Source organism: Schistocerca nitens, chromosome 1 (genome assembly GCF_023898315.1).
Source record: "Schistocerca nitens isolate TAMUIC-IGC-003100 chromosome 1, iqSchNite1.1, whole genome shotgun sequence".
NCBI lineage: Eukaryota > Metazoa > Arthropoda > Insecta > Orthoptera > Acrididae > Schistocerca > Schistocerca nitens.
Genome location: NC_064614.1, coordinates 4,777,982 through 4,799,965, shown reverse-complemented (window position 1 = coordinate 4,799,965; position 21,984 = coordinate 4,777,982). Strand labels below are relative to the sequence as shown.

General features: G+C 43.7%; 1 protein-coding gene and 1 non-coding gene across 2 annotated transcripts in view; one reads left to right on the top strand and one right to left on the bottom strand.

Moving 5' to 3' along the window:
• LOC126240234 (ras-GEF domain-containing family member 1B-like) overlaps positions 1-21,984 on the bottom strand; it is a 298,263-nt gene that overhangs the window by 130,467 nt on the left and 145,812 nt on the right. The window lies entirely within an intron of this gene.
• On the top strand, positions 9,981-10,055 carry Trnap-cgg (transfer RNA proline (anticodon CGG)). The gene has a single exon. It is a non-coding gene; the product is annotated as a tRNA-Pro (tRNA).

The window sequence follows — 21,984 nt, the reverse complement described above, 5'->3', positions numbered from 1 at the left end:
AACACAGTAACTCTTCAATGTGAATCTGGGGTATATTATATTCCTAACGGAGATAAAAGTATTGGAAAACGCCGAGGAAAAGGTGGCACGGTGAGAGGGGGGGGGGGGGCGCGTGAGGATATTAATAACGATTTTAACCTATGCCGCAAGCGGCAAAGATTAATTTGCATAGCACAAACGCGCCGAAAGTGTGGCAGTAGACGCTGGAACAGACGAATATGACGGAAAGTTCTCGTGGGAATGGCAGCTGTGTTCGGCGGACGCCATAACTGCGGAAATAAAAAACACTGCGCCTGTGATAGCGTCCCAGCGCTCTGCGAAAAATATGGCTGCCGTTTGTCGGCGCTACAAATGGCCAGGTGAGGCGCAATAAAAAGCAGCTCGGGAATTTAGGGGGAAGGACAGAAGGGGACAGACGCACCGCAGGAAGCCCTGCCCACGGATTTACAAGGCGCGGGCTCCGGAGCGCCAGCTGCAGAGGCAACCCGTGGTGCAAAGGCCTCAGCACGGGGCACGGACCAGCATTCCCTCTGCCGAACCCGCTCAGCTAATTTACAAGGCATTGAATAAAGTGCCAAAGTGAGAGCCGGTAGTACCCATCTATAAGCGCATATCAAAACAAGATTTTTTTTTGAATCATCAGCTTTGCGACTGGTTTGATGCGGCCCGCCACGAATTTCTCTCCTGTGCCAACCTCTTCATCCCAGAGTAGCACATGCAACCTACGTACTAAATTATCTGCTGCATGTATTCCAATCTCTCTCTAAAATTTTTGCCCTCTACAGCTCCCTCTAGTACCATGGAAGTTATTCCCTGATGTCTTAACAGACGTCCTATCATCCTCTCCCTTCTCCTTGTCAGTCCAAAACTCGTGGTCTCGCGGTAACGTTCTCGGTTCCCGAGCACGGGGTCCCTGGTTCGATTCCTGGCGGGGTCAGGGATTTCCACCTGCCTCGACATGACTGGGTGTTGTGTCCTCTTCATCATCACAATTCATCCCCATTACGGTCGGAGGAAGGCAATGGCAAACCACCTGCAGTAGAACCTTGCCTAGTACAGCGGTGTGCATCTCCCGCATCGTTCCCCTACGCTCTGTGACGGAGTACGGGACTTCATCGTCATCTCCTTGCCAGCGTTTTACACATATTCTTTTTCTCTCCGATTCTACACAGAAACTCCTCATTCCTTACCTTATCAGTCCACCTAATTTTCAACATTCGTCTGTAGCACCACATCTTAAATACGTCTATTCTCTTCTGTTCCGGTTTTCCCACAGTTCATGTTCCACTACCGTACAATGCTAAGCGCCAAAAGTATATTCTCAGAAATTTCTTCCTCAAATTAAGGCTTATGTTTGATACTAGTAGACTTCTCTTAGCCAGGAATGCCCTTTTCACCAGTGCCAGACTGTTTTTTATGTCTTCCTTGTAGCATAATTCCTTAACTTCATATACTTCGTGACCATGAATCCTGATGTTAAATTTCTCGATGTTCTCATTTCTGCTACTTCTCATTATTTTCCTCTTTTTCGATTTACTCTCAATCCATATTCTGTACTCATTAGATGGTTCATTCCATTCAGCAGATCATGTAATTCTTCTTCAATTTCACACAGGGTAACAATGTCATCAGCGAAATTCTGAAGGAATGTTATCGCTCCCTTCTACCTTATTTGATATTAAATCCTCCAAAGCACTCTTAAATTTTGATTCTAATACTGGATCTCCTATCTCTTCTAAATCGACTCCTGTTTCTTCTTCTATCACATCAGACAAATCTTCCCCCTCCACCTATCCGCTCTCTCCTCTGCATTTAACAAAGGAATTCCGGTTGAGCTCTTAATGTTACCACCGTTGCTTTTAGTTTAACCGAAGGTTGTTTTGACTTTCCTAAATGCTGAGTCAGTCTTTCAGACTATCATTTCTTTTTCGACTTCTTCATATTTTTCATGCAGCCATTTCGTCTGAAGCTTCCCTGCACTTCCTATTTATTTCATTCCTCAGCGATCTGTATTTTTGTATTCCTGAATTTCCCTGCACATTTTTGTACTTCTTTCTTTCATTGATCAGCTGAAGTATATCTTCCGTTAACCATGGTTTCTTTGTATTTACCTTCTTTGTACTTATGTTTTTCTTCCCAGTTTCAGTGATTGCTATTTTCAGAGTTGTCCATTCCTCTTCAACTGTACTGCCTGGTGAACTATTCTTTATTGCTGTATCTACAGTCTTAGAGAACTTCAAGCATATCTCGTCATTCCTTAGTACTTCCGTATCCCACTTCTTTGCGTATAGATTCTTCCTGACTAATCTGTTAACCTTCAGCCTACTCTCCATCACTACTACATTGTGATCTGAGTCTATATCTGCTCTTGCGTACGCCTCACAATCCAGAATCTCATTTCGGAATCTCTGTCTGACCATGATGTAATCTAACTGAAATCTTATCGTATCACCTGGCCTTTTACAAGTATACCTCTTCCTCTTGTGATTCTTGAACAGAGTTTCCGCTACTATTAGTTGAAATTTATTACAGAACTCAGTTAGCTTTTTCCCCTCTCTTATTCCTAGCACGAAACAGTTCATCTTCGGCTTGTGACGTCGGTATGTATGCCTGAACTACCGTTGTCACTGTGGTTTGCTATCGATTCTGATAAGAACAACCCAATCACTGAACTCTTCACAGTAACACAGTCTCTGCCCGATACATATTCATAACGAATCCTACTCCCGTTATACCATTTTCCGCTGTTGATGATATTACCGTATCTGTACTCATCTGACCAGAAATACTTGTCTTCTTTCCACTAAACTTCACTGACCCCTACTATATCTAGATTGAGCCTTTGCATTTCTCTTTTCAGATTTTATAGCTTCCCTACCACGTTCAAGTTTCCACGCACCGACTCGTAGACAGTTATCTTTTCGTTTATTATTCATGCTTTTTCTCATGATCACCTCCCCCCCTGGAGATCCGAATGGGGTAGTATTCCGGAATGTTTCGCCAATGGGGAGATCATCATGACACTGTTTCAATTACATGCCACATGTCCTGTGGATACACGTTACGTGTCTTTAATGCAGTGGTTTCCATTGCCTTCTGCATCCTCATGCCGTTGATCATTACTGATTCTTCCGCCTTTAGGGGCAGTTTCTCACCCAAAGGGCAAGAGAGTGCTCCTCCGCCTTCTTTGACAAGGGCGTTGGCAGAATACGGGTGACTTCTTACGCCGGATGTCTTCAGCCGCCAATACTGATTTTTAATCAAAGTTTAATCAGCGGCGGGATTCGAACCCGGGACCGAGACGCTACCCCTGGACCACGGGTTCTCAACAGAATAAGTCATCTGCATAAGAGGCAGCGATCAGTTTCGCTCATTTTGTGATCCATCTACGGCATCCGATAGATGACATCACAAACTTTTATTGAAGGAACTTAAGAGTGTACCAATTTTTAGGCACAATGGGGATTTGCTTCGCTTCATATTTAACGGATGGGAACCCAAAGGTCGAATTAGATAGCTCATACAGTTCTCATGATGAATTTTCTTTGTGTGAAGAAAAAAAAATACTACTGGCGATCCACAGGGTTCAATCCTGGGACCACTATTGTTCTTGCTTTATACAAATGCACTGATAAAGCAAAACTAATGCTCTTTCTTAGTGAAAAAATATCTGTAATCAGGCCCAACAAAGATCCAACAAGAGAAGAATCTTTACAGAAATTATTTATACCCAAAATCGAGTTCTATTTTTTTTTGCCAGATTCGGCAGGTAAGTCTGTAATCCTCCCATCTTTGATAATTTTTTCAGTTGTACGTCACGTTGTATTGTGCGTTCATTACTCATGTCATGTTAACATTTTAGTTGAGAATATATTGCACATTCCACATTGGTTTGCATGCCTATATATGTAGCACTCATTTGGTGCTTGTTAGTTGTTGAAATCTACAATGTACAGTAGTGTACATTTATCCCAAAGTTCAATTAACCAATATGCACTTTTACGATATATTGTTGATTTCAACAACTGACAAGCATCAACGGAGTGCTACATACGTAGACATGACAAGTTCCACAATGTGCAGTTTAGCTCTGTGTATTTTAAGTGGTGACAGACTTGTTCGTAATTTTATTTCTGACAAATCTGTGTGGGATATGCAATTTACATTCCACTAAAATATTAACACGGCATGAGTAATAAATGCACAATGGAATGCAATGCACAATATAAAAAGTTTTTAAAGAACTGCAGATGACAGTCTGACTGTCGAAACGCTGTGACTAAAAGCGAGTTTTGAGCGCGATCTCGAGTATATAAAAATTCTTTAAAGTACATACAGATAGCTTCTTCTCATCACTAAATACAAGAAACTTCGATCGAAAGAAGAAGCAATGAATGAAATACTCAGAAGTATTACTGGTTGGTTCTCAGTAAATCGCCTGTCACATCCATTATAATTAACACAGTTTATTTTAATTCTGTGCAAGGCAGGATACATCATCAGAAATTTCAGCACAGTAGGGGGAGAAACGAAATATGTGGAACCGCTTGTTCAAAATTCCTCAGTGTACATACTGATCAACTACTTACCAGACAGTATATACCATCTCAATCGCAACACCATTTGCTAATTTTGTTACTAAGAGACTCAGAAAATGAGTTTACTTTGCATATTTCCAGTCATGAATGTCAGAGGAAGTAATGTTCTGGGGCAATTCCACATAATGTTCAGGAATGTACGTAACGGTGAGCATCCTTGAAATCGATGTAGGTAGCTGTTAAAAATTTAGTCACTATAACAACAGCCTAGTAATAAATTTGAATCGTCAATTGAGAAACAGCACTTCTCTACTACGTGACACAACATAAATTACTTACATCTGTTCTGTATTGTTTGCGCGTTCGCGTTACAAGGTAGGTTATCGATGCAGGAAGCGAGTGGCTCCAACGCCGGTGAGTGGTAGCGTACGGGCAAACTGCGGACACTCCCAGCATTGTGGCGTAAGGCCGCCGCGTTCAACGAACGTTATATTAAAAAATAGGATTTTGTAGCCAAAACAGTTTCGAATAATATGGTGTCTCGGAATCATGAATAAAACCAATTGTTTTGAGAATAAAAAGTGCTGTATAGTTTACTACAACTTCCACTCGTATTACTCCCACCTGGGTTTTGGTTATGTTGACGACTGTTCATCTGTGGATCTACCGGAGCCCCAGTCTTCTAAGATATGTGAACATTTTATTCAACCTTGCAATGTCAACGCCTTTCTCTAGGCCACAACTGCTAGTATAGGACATCAATTTTTCTTCAAAATGTCTTCCATTACTAAGTGAAATTTTAGAATTGTTTCTCTAACACCTGTTCTGTTCCTGAAACCAATCTGATCTCTAAGACGTTTTCAGTTTTTCTTTCTGTTCCTCTCTAAGTTATTATGGTCAGCAATTTACAGGTGTCACATGTCAGGGTAATCACCTGACAGTTTTGACATTTATCTGCATGTGCTTTCGTCGGCCATCTGATCATAATGCTTTCCTGAAAAATTGATGGTAAGCCACCGTTTCACATACTGACCCCAATTCAAATAACTTTATAGTTACTACGTCTCTCACAATACAAGACCAAAACTGTTCCCAGTGAGCTACGTTACAAAGATTTTATACAAAATTCTGTTGACAATCTCCGTGTGTGAACTTTACGCATTGACGGCTACATGTCTGGCCATTAATATCCAATACCCATGAAACGAGCTCTAGCTTATTTGTTTCTTTCTTACCGGTGAAAGTCGCTGTTAAATACATACTGTTGAAAATACTCTGAACCTGCATTCTGTATTAGTTTGCTTTGATTCATTCGATTAGTTTGAAAAGAGAGATCAGGGCGTAGCGGCTTGTCGACGACGAAGTCATTAGAGGCGTGGGCTGGCTTTGTATAGATAGTTTCTTCTGTCTTCCCTCTCGTTCCTCTAAATCTGCCACAACTTCAATCGCACACAACGAGAACGCCGGTGTTATCGAGAAATAAAATGAATAAGTTTAGATAGAGCCAGAAGAACACAGAGCCTCATGGGCAGCACGGAAAGAATTGCCTCCCTCTTAGAAAGCGAAACGAATGAGCTCTTTCAAACAATACAGATGCAGTAACATTCAGGGCATCAGAAATCGCACACAAAGCTCGCTCGAATGGAACACGATCAGCAATAAACAGAAGGATGATGCTAAACGTAACGTAAAGAAACTCAATTTTAAGTGTGTGTGCGCTGTACTCCTTAGTGACAAAGCACAAACAGATTCTTTTTTCAACTGACCAACACAGGCGCTATGAAGAATAGCTTTGATGCCACAAAGAAAATCTGGACTCTGAAATGAAGGTAATATGAAACGAGGAATGTTTTTCTTTTGGCGCCGATTAATCTGGTGCCTCCGATGAAATAAGTCAAAACAACTATTAATATCTTTACCACGATAATTAAATTTATTTGCTCGTACAGGAATAATTTCGTAGAGGCGCGCAAAAATTTCCCAAGAGGGGGGTTGTTACTTTACACTGAATGAAGGCTGTGACATTCGTGGTCTACGTTTGACAGCGCAGTGCTCATTAAAAGTTTCGCCTTCTGAGAAATACGTCGAAGAGCCCGCCGCGCCACTCCTGTTAACGAGAGGGGGAAAAATATTCCATCGGCTGAAAGGAATGTGCTTCTTTTTGGTCAAATCGGGCACTTGTCGTCTGGTAGACCGCAGCCCGAGTAATGAGAGACCAGTGGACGGGGGAACGGGCCGCAGCGTTTCAAGTAATTCCTCTCTCCCCCAGCAAGTAGTCCACACAGTCTACACGTCGTCAAGTCAAATTCATTAAAGGAAACTGTGTCGCGAGCTAATCTGCTGACTCGGGTTTCGAGACTATCTGTTTGAAATATATGCAAAGGTAAACTTCTGTAGCTGTAATTGCAATTGTACTTTTAAATGTACTTATTTGACTTTGATAGTTAGTATTCTACCTCACAAAATATGAGACAGGCGGGACAACACTCTTTAACAGCCTCCAAGTCGTAATGTTCAAGACATTCCAAAGACTGCGCTTTATTTTCAGAACACATTGATAACTTAGATTCAGAAAAACTTAACTACAGAGACTGCTTGCACTACAATTGTTCTTACTCTTCTTGAGTATTGTTTAGCCTTATGGGATACTTACCTGATAGAACGGATGGAAGACAAGGAAGAAGTTCAGTGAAAGGGAACTCCTTTTGTATCCAGCTTCCCTCTTCGACGGCTAAAATATATTGTTGACTCCCGTCTCCACATGGGGAAATGAAAACAAAAAAGATCGCACGCAACAGGAAAACGAAAACTCAAATCTGAGTCACTCAGAGATATTACGAGTAACCAAAACTAATCTGAGCACTCCTAGATGACGTTTTTAGACCCTGAAACGTGGAAAGCGAAAAAGGAACACGTGTTAATTTAACCCCTTTGAACCATCTTCCTTTTTGCTAGGACACTGTATTGTCTGCCTCTGGTAGAGATAACAGAGTATCTTTAGAACTCCACTGTTAACCGAGACTGCTTGCTACTTGGTGTCACCCAAAAGTATGCGCGAATACAGATTCAGAATGTACCTCGCACTTGTGGCAGTTCTACAATTTTAATTTTAAATGTTACTTATGTTCTGATGTATTCCATTCGCCTATTAAGCGAATGAAAAGTAGCTGTACAGGTGGCTCCGTACGCCCCATAATCTCTGTATGTTATTCTCCCTACTTGAAACGTGCGATGGTGTCATCCAAAAGGCCGCAACGACTTGTTTGAGTGTAATATCTCTGAACAGCGTAATGTCACCTTTCCTTGAGAAATTTCCATATAAGCTCCCTAAGCATGTCTGTCACCCTTTCGTCTAGGCTACACCGACCTGTTATGATCGGAGCAGTGCCTCTCTGAATTTGTCTGGTGACTGCTGTCGTGCCAGATACGTAAGTATCCCAACTACTTCTTAGTTTCACCCGCTTCCAAATGTTTTATAAGCTGTGACGGTACCATCACGGTCACCACTATTTATGTAATCGGATAGTATGACTTCTTTCTGTTCGTTATAGACATTATTTTGCGTTTGTAAGAGAGTTGTCACAAATTATCTGAGACTGTGTCAGCAGCACTATGAAGTTTTTAACTGGGGATGCTGTCGCCTACAGGATAGTATCGTCCTTGAATAACGTCAAAAAAATTGCTGAAACGGTTAGACATAGTTTCCCACTTGAGGTAATTGGTGACAATTCTCTTGAGAAACCCAAAATAACGTCTATAACGAAGGGAAACAAGTCATACATAAATAGTGGTGACCGTAATGGGACCGTCACAGCTTATAAAACATTTGGAAGCGGGTGAAACTAAGAAGTAGTTGGGAGACTTACGTATCTGGCACGACAGCAGTCACCAGACAAATTCAGAGAGGCACTGCTCCCATCATAAAAGGTCGGTGTAGCCTAGACGAAAGGGTGACAGACATGCTTAGGCAGCTTATATGGAAATTTCTCAAGGAAAGGTGACATTACTCTTTTCAAAGATATTAGATTCAAAGGAGTCTGTGCCGCCATTTGGCTGACACCATCGCACATTTCACGTAGGGAGAGTAAGATACAGAGATTATGGGGCGTACGGAGCCAACTGTACAGCTACTTTTCATTCGCTTAATAGGCGAATGATATAGAACATAAGTAACATTTAAAATTAAAATTATAGAGCTGCCACAAGTGCGAGGTACATTCTGAATCTGTATTCGCGCATACTTTTGGGTGACACCAAGAAGCAAGCAGTCTCGGTTAACAGTGGAGCACTGAAGATACTCGCGTTGGTCCAGTAAAAAGTGTAAAGTAAAGGAAAATTAACATGCGACTTGTGACGGCTCTACAATTTTAATTTCTATTGGTCGCTGTTCCCCTGCTGGGAAATGCAGCGCTCACTAACCAATATTTGTTCGAAGTATCCACTGCCACGTACTGTTCGTTGACTTGCAGAGTGTCTACAAGGAGATCCCGTTATGTATTTTAAGTCCTTTTACGTTTCGTTGGCACGTGCCCGATATTAACTTCGCGTCCGTCGATCAATCGTCGTCCATTGTGAAGCACTGGTTTCTAATAGAGAAAAGTTAGTGTAGCCAGTCGCATGTCTCTGAAGATATTCTGCATGAATGCGTCTATGATATGTAACCTGCTGACCTGCCTCTACTGTTTGGGAGACAGCATATGAGTAAAAACCTCGCAGGCTGTGCCACCTTAAAGTGTGACACGCTGACTTCTCCCAGTGTCAATCGTCGCCCCCATCTTTCTCCATCAGTGCCGCCCCAACTCTGCTCAGCTACACACAGGTTTCCACCTCCCCCACTCGACAGCGAGAGCCGCACAAAGAACTGGAAAAACGTGGAAAGCGAAATCGCATCCGGGGCGGCGGAAAGAGAAATGTCTGCCGCTGTCGCCGGAATGGCGCTATCTGGGGGGACGTGTGGGGTGGGGGCAGTGTTTACGGCACCTGCGAGGGCGGCATGTTTATTGGCGCCAGTCTCCGAGGCCACAACTTTCCGGGCGCCCTGTCCCCTGCGAATGGCGCGCCAGTCTGCTCGCTGCAAAACTCCTGCAACTGGCACGCCAAACCTTCTACGTGTTCTGTGGCACCGACAGCTGACTACAGTATTGCCCGTGTAATATCAAGCGTACGCCTTGTCATTCGTCAGTAATCACATCGTTACTGAGCGAGAATTCGGTAGACGAGTAACAGGGTTATACCAGAACGGAAACATTTGTGTGCCTCATTAACTGTCTTGTGCCTCATACATATATTTCTGCATCTGATACTATATACTCTGCATGCACCTTACGGTGTGTGGCGCAGCGTGCTTTTCGAACCACAGTCATTTTCCGCCCTTTCTAGCCTCCCCAGCTCAATCGATAACATACTGGCAGAAGTAAAGCTGTGAGTACCGGGCGTGAGTCGTGCTTCGGTAGCTCAGTTGGTAGAGCACTTGCCCGCGGAAGGCAAAGGTCCCGAGTTCGAGTCTCGGTCGGGCACACAGTTTTAATCTGCCAGGAAGTTTCATATCAGCGCACACTCCGCTGCAGAGTGAAAATCTCATTCTGGAAACATACAAACAACTTTTCCAAGCGCATAAAAATACGGTTCAAATGTCTCTGAGCACTATAGGACTTACCTAGAGCTACTTAAACCTAACTAACCTAACGACATCACACACATCCATGCCCGAGGCAGGGCGACCGTAGCGATCGCGCGATTCCAGACTGTTGCGCCTAGAACCGCTCGGCCACTCCGGCCGGCCAAGCGCATAGAAACGGTATTCTGATTATGAATAAATGCATTATACAAAAAAATAGGTCTTGAGCGTAATGTAGTACAGTACCGTATACAAAACAAATGTACTGCGTTCAGAGTGCCATGTCGTCATTATAACGCATAGCTCACTTGGCGTTCTAAGAACGACGTCACGACCGTTGCTTGAAAAGAGAATGCCACGGTGGGAGGGGGGGGGGGGGGGGGGGCAGGTAGGTGACGGGGCAGTGTGTGTGAATGACGGGTAGAGACCACGTGTGTGGGACGAGTATTTCCTTTGCAGCTGCCAATCCTTTCGTGTTGCTTAGATTAAAAAGTTTTCAGTAAGGAGAAATGAATACGTTTACACCCATTATTACATCTTTTTATAACCGGACAACTCCATTTATTGCTTTCTACTCGTTGCAATAGATTTCAGAGTTACGTGTCTTTATCCTGAGGCAGTAATGTCGAATGAGTGCTGTTGACAAGGGATTTCAGATCTAGTCCATATTCCTGGATTTCCGGAAGGCTTTTGACACTGTACCACACAAGCGGCTCGTAGTAAAGTTGCGTGGTTATGGAATATCGTGTCAGTTATGTGACTGGATTTGTGATTTCCTGTCAGAGACGTCACAGTAATTGATGGAAAGTCATCCAGAAAAACAAAACTGATTTCAGGCGTTCCCCAAGGTAGTGTTATAGGCCCTTTGCTGTTCCTTATTTATATAAACGATTTGGGAGACAATCTGAGCAGCCGTCTTCGGTTGATTGCAGATGACGCTGTCTTTTATCGATTAATAAAGTCATCAGAAGATCAAAAAAACTGCAAAACGATTTAGAAAAAATATCTGAATGGTGCGATAAGTGGCAGTTGATCCTAAATAACGAAAAGTGTGAGGTCATCCACATGAGTGCTAAAAGGAACTCATTAAACTTCGATTACACGATAAATAAGTCTAATCTAAAAGCCGTAAATTCAGCTAAATACCTAGGTATTACAATTACGAAAAACTTAAATTGGAAAGAACACATAGTAAATGTTGTGGGGAAGACTAACCGAAGACTGCATTTTATTGACAGGACACTTAGCAAACGTAACAGACCTACTAAGGAGACTGCCTGCACTACGCTTGTCCGTCCTCTTTTTAGAATACTGCTGGGCGGTGTGGGATCCTTACCAGGTAGGACTGACGGAGTACATCGAAAAAGTTCAAAGAAGGACAGCACGTTTTGTATTATCACGAAATATGGGAAAGAGTGTCACAGAAATGATACAGGATTTGGGCTGGAAATCATTAAAAGAAAGGCGTTTTTCGTTGCGACGGAATCTTCTCACTAAATTCCAATCACCAACTTTCTCCTCGGAATGCGAAAATAATTTGTTGACACCGACCTACATAGGGCGGAACGATCACCAAGATAAAATAAGGGAAATAAGAGCTCGTACGGAAAGATATAGGTGTTCATTCTTTCCGCGCGCTATACGAGATTGGAAGAATAGAGAATTGTGAGGGTGATTCGATGAACCCTCTGCCAGACACTTAAATGTGATTTGCAGAGTATCCATGTAGATGTAGATGTAGATGTAGAACTTGATGTATCACAGGAATTGAGTGCAGCCACACCAGTTGATGGATAGATGCCGCCTCATGGTCACATCACATACCTGTGGAAGTGTAATACATAATTTCCCCGACGAATGAAATAGAATGCAGCTAGTGGAAAACAAATACAGCATCTGTTACGAGAAAAAAAACGGAAGAAATAAACAGTATTTACTTTCGCTAGAGAAACGTGTAGCAGCTGACGCCTCCAGTTCTCCTATCGCTACGGAAACTGAAACACGATTTACGCTGATGATACTGATGTCAGCCATGTAACCCAATGTCTGTGTTAGGCTAGGCGCAAATTGAGACTCGTATAGCGCGTGTGGCGCGACGCAACATCACAGGTTCAAATGGGACCGCGCAAATTGCGACGCGACGCGACTGGGACGCGACACGCGCCTGCGCCAGGTCGCGCGGCGTTGTGGTTGAGGCACAGTTTCTCGCGCCACGCGTCGCGCTTGCTTCGCTAGCAACGTGGGAAATTTGAGGAGGGGAGCCGAAAAGTAGCCCGGCCATATGCTCACATCGGAACGGCGCATATCAGCAGTGGTAGTATTGCCAATACGATAAATTTTGCCTTACTGTGCACTGAATTTTATTGCCTTTGGGTAGTGTTTCGTTTTTCGCCATTTAAACGCTCCAGCTTTCTTCGTTAGCACGTTATACTTTTCTGTTATTTATATCTGCATAGTTTTGTTTTGCTTTTCTTCTGTCAAGAAAAATGTGTACTTCAGTAACTGATGAGCCATTCGCCGCTGGAATTGCACCACATGCCTCCGCGATGTTTTCAGATCGCAAGAAGGGACAGAGGGTAGTGAATAAGGAAGCAAGGAATACTATAAAATCATGTGATTAAGAATCAAGGCAGGAAAGTAAAGCAAGGTTATATTCTCGCTGCCTATTAAGCTAGTGTATCTGTACGATCTGTTACAAAAATTTAGAAAGGGATAATCTCCACAGGTGTGATCCCTTTGTTCTTGTGGTAAAAAGCGTCAAGATCTGAAGTATAGAAGTTTCACTGTGATTACTCTGATATGGATGTAATAGTGTAATACGACACACTGTACTACTTGCGTGTGAACAACATATTTCCACTGCAAGCTAGAAACAGTCGAAAAGCAGTCACAGATAACAATGTTTTAATTGGTTCGCCGTGATGAGAAAAAGCATTTCAATTGTTGCATGGACATTATCAGTATTAATAAACTAATTATACAACAACAGGCTACACAAATGAAGAAAATGGTCGGTATTATTACGAAAGTAGGAATAATCTTTAAGAGTGTTATGATTAGATATATTTAATTTGTTGAAATGTGCTGCTGACAAAGGCAGATCTACTTTCATGACAATGTTTTTCGAACTCCATCTCACAAGGCACACATGGCTAGCTTGTGCATTCCTGTCGCGCGCATTATCCTTCGCTGCTGAAGGAGTAAATAGGTGAGTAAACAGTATCTGGCATGTGCCTATCATTCCGCCTGAAGGAACGCTCGTCATTATTTTAATACTGCTCAGATCAAGAGAAGGAATAAAGTCCTTTGGTAAGTTTCCATTCCCGTCACTGAGTGTTAAAAATACGGTGGGTTACGGGGATTCCACCAAAATTCCAACAGAATTGCCAATCTGTTTTTGTGTGAGTTGTTAACCTTTTCCCATTCGAAGTAAAGGCCACATTTCTCTTGGTGACTTGTTTAATTGTACTTCCTTTGTCACAATGTAATTTGCCAAACTCATCTCACAGCAGCTACTGAGACAGAATTCCGAAACGGAGGGCCTCATTAACAAGTAATAGGCAATCACAGAGCTCAATAGCTTACGAAAAACCTCATTGTATCGGTTTTCAGTAACATAAAAGAAGAAATTTCATGTTTATTTTCATACTAGGAAGCTCTTGTTTCGCTAGCTGTCGATAACTGTTAAAAAATTACAGTCACTGGAGTGAAATAAATAAAAAAAGAAGTATAAGTAGTGATATATCACCATAGATAAGAAAGTTCCGTGTGTTTAATAATTGACAAAACACTCTCCTCCTTGTGTGCTATCATTCGCCAAACATTCGTTTCGATGTCTCCAGCGGTTTAGGAGATACGAGAGATGTTGCGAGTATTTCATTCTCGCGGGCGTGAGATCGGAAGTGAGCGCGCTACATGGGATCCATTTTCTGGAGATCGGAGGCAGATAGAGATCTCCTCCCAAGTCTAAATAAAAATTCAGCATGTTAGCTAAATTTAATACGCAGCAACATATGGTGTAATACGCACCAAACGCAAAATCGTAGCGACCCCTAATTTTCGTTGCAAACTTTTTGAGTTTTGCGTAGTGTCTTACTAAAAATGTGTACATCACAATAAGAATGGTCATTAGCGAGGTGATGGGCACTTCGTCACGAAGCTGACATAACGCTACAAGTAAGGCAAAAATCATATATTTTCAGATAATAGTTTCTGTAAAATCGTTTGAGAAAGATAAGAGGTTGCGCGCGCTTCGGTTCAGCCAGCGCAGAGCGTCGCCAGTAGGCGCGTGCGAAGTACGGTGGACGCGTCGCAATATGCGCTGGACCCGCGCGACGCGTGCGGCACGCGCGTGTCGCGCTGTAGTGTCGTGTCACGTCACACGTGATATACGCTTCTCAATTTGCGCCTAGCCTTAGCATGGTTCAATTTTTTTTTTAAATATGTTTCGTTTGCAATTGAGGAATAAGCAGACCTTTCAGGCAAATTGTACTTTTCAGTATATTGGTAGGCCAGATAACAAAGAAACCACCTCGAAACTCGAAAACATCAGTAGTTATTCCACTCCAGGAAAGTCAAAAGGCTGAAACATTTAAAAAATAAGTATACCCACGAACGTAGCAGCATTTTCAATCTACGTAAACTGCTGGCCATTAAAACTGCAACAATGTCAAAACGGCATGCAACAGACGTTAAACTACATGTTTGGACAAGCAACTAACTAGCATTTCAGAGAACCACCCGAAGGAGACAGGAGTAACAGCTTCTACATTATGCATATAATGAAAGATTACGCAATTGTTTTTCTCATCGAGAAATCGCTTTTGAACATTGCTTGGTTGTGAGAAGATCGTGTTATGCCTCGTATAAGACAGGAGAGACGTCCACCGTCAGAATTCTGCAGCGACAGGATTGTGGCGAATCGAGACCGCCGTTTGTCGTTCAGCTGTACTGCTATTCGTGCCGGATAGTATTTATTGACTGTCGTGTGAATGTGGAGTCGATTGCTTCAGTAGAGCCACACTCGAAGTCTCAAAGACTCCACGCGACTAGCGCCCGAGAGGACAGAAATTTTGTTAGCGGGATTGTACAGTCAAATCACGTACCTCCAGTTAGGAAATGGCTTTGTCTGCAGCAGACAAGTTTGAACACAGACAGTGCCTTGACATCTGGAAACCACGGAGTGTCAGCACTGCGACTGCCCTCGCAGCGTCCTTCGACGCTGCAGCAGAGAGAGGGGCGCCTAAAAGTGCTGCGCCCGTTGACGCAGCAGTGGCATCACATCACCTTTTAAGGCGAGACCCAGCTGTGCGGTCTGCATCACAACGGCGTATCCTTGAGTGGAGTCTCATCTGACATGACAGTACGGGTTGCCATTGGGTACACAACAAGATCAACTCTAGATCGTACAGCCGGTAAATTTGACAACAGACGTCACATTTATGACTTTTTAAGTCCGGTGGCTATGCCCTAGATTCGAGGTCTCCATGACCAGTATTTCAACAACATGATGTAAACACGCATATTGCCGATGTTCCGGTCTGGGACCAATTGCGCGCGACGCTAAATAATACTAGTAGCGTCGCGCTAGAACGCCCAGTGGGCAACGCAAAGTACCTAGAACGCCGCATATAGTACACTAGCATATCGAAGATATATATATCGTAGCAACTGGAAGCAAATGAATTTTTATAAATATATAATCAAAGATGGGGGCACAGCTGCCCCCATTTGCCATGGTTCCCCCTTCTGAGATGTCAGTGTCTGTTGGTGAATCAGTATCTGGATGATCTGGGATGGGTCATTTACAGTGACCCAATAGGTTTCTTTTTTGCTGTCGTGTGATTTTTTTTTCATATTCTCAGGCGAAGGACAGTTACTTTATTTCAGTTTCTATAGTAATGTGTCACATCTCCAACAACTTTAGTCTTAGCACAATTCAGTGCACCTTTAACCCATACGGACACAGACTCTGATTCATTTACTTTACGACGATTCGTTGTCCTAAGAACCAACGGCATTGTAGACATATAGTAAGATGAACCACCATCTCTATTATACACCTCATATATCTGAAATGTACGATAAGAAATAACTTCTCGGCTGTTAAAAGTCTCTAGCCCTGATACAGTCTCCACTTTACCACTACGAACTAGAGCCACACTAACCCAACCATTACCATGCGAACTACCATCAGCATTAGTAAGTGTACAATTCTGTACGCATCCACAAAACACTGAAGGACCACGAAGAATAACTTGCGCACTTACTCCGCTCTTCGTAGTAACCCACCTCGATACAGAAGTTTTTCAACTATTGTTCTGGCAATTATATTCCCCAGATCTATCACCCACTGGAAATATTTGGTCATGGGAGGTCGACGGATTCGCGCCGTCATTCACCTGTCATTACAATGACGAACTCTGGCAGACCTGAAGCAGCATGAAATGAAGAAGACACATCTACATCTACATTTATACTCCGCCATCCAGGCCCAGTTCGAGTCCATGCCCAGCATTTGTGACTGCAAAGGACGTTGTTCGGTGTATTAAATGTTCCACCCGTACATCGCCACATCAGCGATAAATTTTATCATACCGGATGCTTATAAATGAACTGCAGATACTCACGGAGATTTAGTACTTATCGTATAGCAGCGAAACTTGGTAGATATGCTAATGCGGAAACGATTTACACAGGAAAAAAATAGTTCCAGTTTTGCCTACTAAGTGCGAATGTGGCGTAGTGAACGTAAGGAAGATATAAAGAAATGTTCCAGTGCACTATCCGGACACCCCCAAACACATACGTTTTTCATGTAAGGTGCATTGTGCTGCCACCTACTGTCAGGTATTCCATATCAGCGACCTTAGACATCGTGAGAGAGCAAAATGGGACGGACTTCGAACGTGGTCAGGTGATGGGTGTCACTTGTGTCATACGCGAGATTTCCACACTCCTTAACATCCCTAAGTCCACTGTTTCCGATGTGATAGTAAAGCGGAAACGTGAAGGGACACGCACAGCACAAAACGGTACAGGCCGACCTCGTCTGTTGACTGACACAGACCGCCGGCAGTTGAAGAGGGTCGTAATGTGTGATAGGCAGACATCTACCCAGAACATCACACAGGAATTCCAAACTGAATCGCGATCCACTGCAAGTACTATGACAGTTAGGCGGGAGATGTGAAAACTTGGATTTGATTGTCAGCTGCTCACAAGCTACACATCACGCCGGTAAATTCCAAACGACGCCTCGCTTGATGTAAGGAGCGTAAATATTGGACGATTGAACAGTGAAAAAAGGTTGTGTGGAGTGACGAATCACGGTACACAATGTGGCGATCCGATGACAGGGTGTGGGTATGGCGAATGCCCGGTGAACGTCATCTGCCAGCGTGCGCAGGGCCAACAGGAAAATTCGGAGGCGGTGGTGTTATGGTGTGGTCGTGTTTTCCATGGAGGGGACTTGCACCCCTTGATGTTTTGCGTGGCACTACCACAGCACAGGCCTAGATTGATGTTTTAAGTACCTCCTTGCTTCCCATTGTTGAAGAGCAATTCGGGGATGGTGCGACTGCGTCATTCAACACGATCGAGCACCTGTTCACATTGCACGGCCTGTGGCGGAGTGGTTACAAGACAATAACATCCCTGTAATGGACTGTCCTGCACAGAGTCCTAACGTGAATCCTACAGAACACGTTTGGGATGTTTTGGACCGCCGACTTCGTGCCAGGCCTCACCGACCGACATCGATACCTCTCCTCAGGGCAGCACTCCGTGAAGAATGGGCTGCCATTACCCAAGAAGCCTTTCAGCACCTGCCTGAACGTATGCCTGCGAAAGTGGAAGCTGTCATAAAGGCTAAGGGTGGACCAACACCTTACTGAATTCCACCATTACCGATGGAGGGCGCCACGGATTTGTAGGTCATTTTCAGCCAGGTGTCCGGATACTTCTGATCACATATAGTGTATGTAATCGATTAGGAATGGGACGTGTCAGAAAAGGTCAAACAAGTGAGAAAGGCTTAAAGTTGATTTTAGCATTAACCGCTACTTACACAGTTTGTTCAGTATGAAGACTGGAGATGTCGGCGAGAGCCTGTACAGCAAAAGATTTGCAACTGATGGCCAAAACTGGAAATAATTTTCTCCAGCGTAAATCGGTTCCGCACTATCAGATTAGAGTATCCGCCAAGCTTCACTGCCATATGATGATTACAGACCACACGGGACCTTCGTGAGCAGCTAGATGTTAATTATAATGACCCGGTATATTCTTCCTGGTGTACTGAGTACAGTACACCAGGAAGAATATACCGATCCGTCCCAGCTTTACAGAAGTAGCACTAAGTATTTACGGCTCGACAAAAATTGACTTTAGGTAATCGAATATCATAAATTTCACAAAACAAAAGATTTAAGCAGCGCACGCCTGTTGAGTTCTCAGGAGGCTGTTCCAAATTTAATTAGCGTTTGGGATGACATCTCGAGGTAAAATGAAGGGAGCTGCAAGCTTCTGTGCAGCCTGGGCGTGAGCTGCGGTCACTTGCCGGCCGCCCGACTCCGGTGCCAGCTGCATCTCCTGTGTGAAATTTTCCCATCGGTAGGATGCACCCTCCACCAATGAACATTCGTATGAAGCAACCTCTGCCACGCAACATGTGCAAGAGCACTCTCTGCAACGCAACATCGCTATGAAGCACCCTTTGCCACACAACTTCGGTAGGATAGACCTTCTGGCTAGAAACTTCGGTTATGAGGACTTCACACAGCAGCCGTGATGCAATGGAGTTCTGCAACTCACCGCAAGATGGGAAAGGCACCGTTCATCATTATTCAGCCAATTTGCAGGAAATATTTATGAATTATACACACAAATCTTTCTCGTAAAGCGGTATACCTGTTAGTGAAAACAGTATCAAAATTCCTTCGATAATTCCAGAGATTAGGTCGAATGCACGGACAAAAACGCAGTTGTGGCTTCAATTTATACAGGGTGAACATTAATAAAAGCTACAAACTGTAGGGACGGATTGCTGACTGGAAATGGAGGAAAAAATGCCCTATGAACAAGTGTCTGGAAAAGCATCGTTGCGACGGTAGATGACGCTGACGAATGAACGCTGCTGTGACAAACTGGCGTGTTTCCCTTGTGGCAGAATGGTCCGGAATTCATGTCGCGAACAAACCGAGGTGGTGTTTGTGTACGGCCAAGCTGACAGAAACGGTCAAGAGGCAGCACGGCTATACCAAACAAGTACCCTCACAGACACCAACCACATCACGTAACATTTCAAGTTTTTTTTGGGTGTTTGTGTGATCACAGGTTCTTTCAGACAGACGAACGTGCACGGAGGCGGTAGATTGTGCGTACACCAGATTTAGGGTTTGTCTCAATATCACGTATAGCCAGCTCCTCCAAATCTGGTGTAGGCAGAGTCCGACCGCTCCTGCATGGATCCATGATCACACAAACGCCCAAAACGGTTTGAAGCGTTGCGTGATGTGGTTGGTATCTGTGGAGGTACTTGTTTTGGTATGACCGTGCTGCCTCTCGACCGTTGCCATCTGCTTGGCAGTACACAAACAGCATCACGCCTTCTTCCTGACATGAATACCGGACCATCTGCTGCCTACAGTACGCTGCGTTGACCACACAGCCTACAACACACAGCACATGTCAGAGGGACTTTCATTCATCAGTGCCATCTGCCGTGGCAACGATGCATTTCCGGGTGCAACGCCACAGGACGTTTTCTCCTCCATTTCCCGTCACTCCAGTTTGTCGGGTTTATTAAAGTTTTCCCACCACGTGAATGATTATCAGATCCTCTCGCTTGCTACGCTCAAACTATCCTACAGAAAAATGAACAGAACATTTTTGTAGGGAATTTAAGTGGTTAAATTCCGTACCAGGACATCTTTTCGGTGGAGATGAAGATTTTCTTCTTCTTAAGTAATAGAACCCAGTACGTTGTCCTCGATGGTAGGCTTTCATCGGAGGTGAGGGTATCATCTGGAGTGCCCTAGGGAAGTGTGGTAGGTCCGCTGTTGTTTTCTATCTATATAAATGATCTTTTGGATAGGGTGGATAGCAATGTGCGGCTGTTTGCTGATGATGCTGTGGTGTACGGGAAGGTGTCGTCGTTGAGTGACTGTACGAGGATACAAGATGACTTGGACAGGATTTGTGATTGGTGTAAAGAATGGCAGCTAACTCTAAATATAGATAAATGTAAATTAATGCAGATGAATAGGAAAAAGAATCCTGTAATGTTTGAGTACTCCATTAGTAGTGTAGCGCTTGACACAGTCACGTCGATTAAATATTTGGGCGTAACATTGCAGAGCGATATGAAATGGGACAAGCATGTAATGGCAGTTGTGGGGAAGGCGGATAGTCGTCTTCGGTTCATTGGTAGAATTTTGGGAAGATGTGGTTCATCTGTAAAGGAGACCGCTTATAAAACATTAATACGACCTATTCTTGAGTACTGATCGAGCGTTTGGGATCCCTATCAGGTCGGATTGAGGGAGGACATAGAAGCAATTCAGAGGCGGGCTGTTAGATTTGTTACTGGCATGTTTGATCATCGCGCGAGTGTTACGGAATAGCTTCAGGAACTCGGGTGGGAGTCTCTAGAGCAAAGGAGGCGTTCTTTTCGTGAATCGCTACTGAGGAAATTTAGAGAACCAGCATTTGAGGCTAGCTGCAGTACAATTTTACTGCCGCCAACTTATATTTCGCGGAAAGACCACAAAGATATGATAAGACAGATTAGGGCTCGTACAGAGGCAGTCATTTTTCCCTTGTTCTGTTTGGGAGTGGAACAGGGAGAGAAGATGCTAGTTGTGGTACGAGGTACCCTCTGCCACGCACCGTATGGTGGATTGGGGAGTATGTATGTAGATGTAGATGCAGATGTAGTTATTCAAAGAAATGAGTCTGAAGGTCACTTTCGTACGTTTCTATTGAATAATTCGAAAATTACGGTTTGTACTGAAAACGTATCCCAGTACAAGATTGAACTACATTAAATTTCCTACAAAAGGGTAATTTTTTCTATGGGACTAACAGTTGGCAGGTAGTGAGTCAGAGAATAGCAAAATTTGCCCACGGTGTTTGAAGGCATTATGGGTTGCATAAAACCCAAAAGTAGGACAGAAGAATCATCCTCTATGTATACAATCTATAAGTGTACAGGAGAAGACAGCAGATACACACAATAACTAAAATTTGGTCATTTGCTATATTTGTTTGTTGTTGCAGTTTTAATAACCAGCAGGGTATCTGCATTCATGCGAGCTCGAAACACGTTTTATGAACGTTACGAATTTCCAAAGCATGTCCCGCTATCTTCGAAACATTCTGCATCACAAAAGATACCACGCAGACGAAACGTCAGCTTTCGAGAAAGAGTCAAACGAAAAATGCAGTTCCACTGCGGCTTTGGCAGACGTACAGCTTTGAGCGCCAACAACACAAACGAGCGTGACGATTCGTACGAACATTCTCTTCAAAGCAGTGTTCACTTTTTTTCCCTGCCGGCTGTAATGATTTGCACTTTATCGCTCTCCGTCTGAGCACGTATATATATTTTCCAGTCTCCCTTGCCTCACAGTCCATGTGCGTCTTTCTACGGTGTAACTCTCGTGTGTTGTGTGTGTGTGTGTGTGTGTGTGCGTGCGTGGTTTGTAGGGAGGAGAAAGGGGCAGATGGAGCGCACGCGCCTCCCATGGCGCCGTTCTGGCGTTCGCGCCTATCGGCAAATTGCCCCCGACAGCTATTCGTTCCGCTCGCGCGGCATGACAGCAGCCG